This window comes from Notothenia coriiceps, unplaced genomic scaffold (assembly GCF_000735185.1).
Source record: "Notothenia coriiceps isolate Sejong01 unplaced genomic scaffold, NC01 NC01_scaffold00031175, whole genome shotgun sequence".
NCBI classification, from domain to species: domain Eukaryota; kingdom Metazoa; phylum Chordata; class Actinopteri; order Perciformes; family Nototheniidae; genus Notothenia; species Notothenia coriiceps.
In genome coordinates, this window is record NW_011363876.1 from 18701 (window position 1) to 19530 (window position 830).

The 830-nt window shown below is 36.9% G+C and overlaps 1 long non-coding RNA gene across 1 annotated transcript in view; it reads right to left on the reverse strand.

Moving 5' to 3' along the window:
- LOC104959863 (uncharacterized) overlaps positions 1–830 on the reverse strand; it is a 5783-nt gene extending 4953 nt beyond the window's left edge. Inside the window, exon 1 of the long non-coding RNA XR_799924.1 lies at positions 784–830. This is a non-coding gene — a long non-coding RNA (uncharacterized lncRNA). The remainder of the gene's footprint in view (positions 1–783) is intronic.

Consider the following 830-nt stretch of genomic DNA (forward strand, 5'->3'; position numbering starts at 1 on the left):
TACTTCTACTTCTTCTACATGTTGTAACACAATACCTGTACTTCTACTTCTCTACATGTTGAACACAAATACCTGTACTTTCTACTTCTTACATGTTGAACACAAATACCTGTACTTTCTACTTCTTACATGTTGAACACTAATACTTGTACTTTCTACTTCTTACATGTTGAACACAAATACCTGTACTTTCTACTTCTTACAAGTTGAACACTAATACTTGTACTTTCTACTTCTTACATGTTGAGCACAAATACCTGTACCTTCTACTTCTTACATGTTGAACACAAATACCTGAACTTTCTACTTCTCACATTTTCCAAACAGGCTGGTTCCTTTAGTCTGAATGTGTGTTTGGTGGCGTGATCATTATTATTTAGAGTCATTGCGTGCCTATTGATTTGAACACGATCCGTGTATCCATCATTTCCTGGTCTTCTCTAAACAAGAGGGACCAATGAAAACGTTGTCATGTTGCCGTTGGTCACCATGGAAACATTCATTAGCTAACAATGACATTATTGTTCTATTAATATAAAGGGAGGTCAGGTACTCTTTAAAACAGCTGCTAGTTATGGGTACTTTTTACTGAAGTACATTTCAAAGCCTCTTTACTTTGACTTGAGTAAAGAAGTTTAGTCAGTACTTCTACTTTCACCAGAGTATTTTTAAACACGAGTATCTGTACTTCTACTTGAGTAAAGGATGTGTGTACTTTTGCCCTCTCTGAATAACACAGATATGTAACGTGTGACAGAGGTTGCAGAAAATAGTAACTTGTACCTGGATGGCGAGGTACATCACCCCTAAGTACCCTGAGATGCAGACGG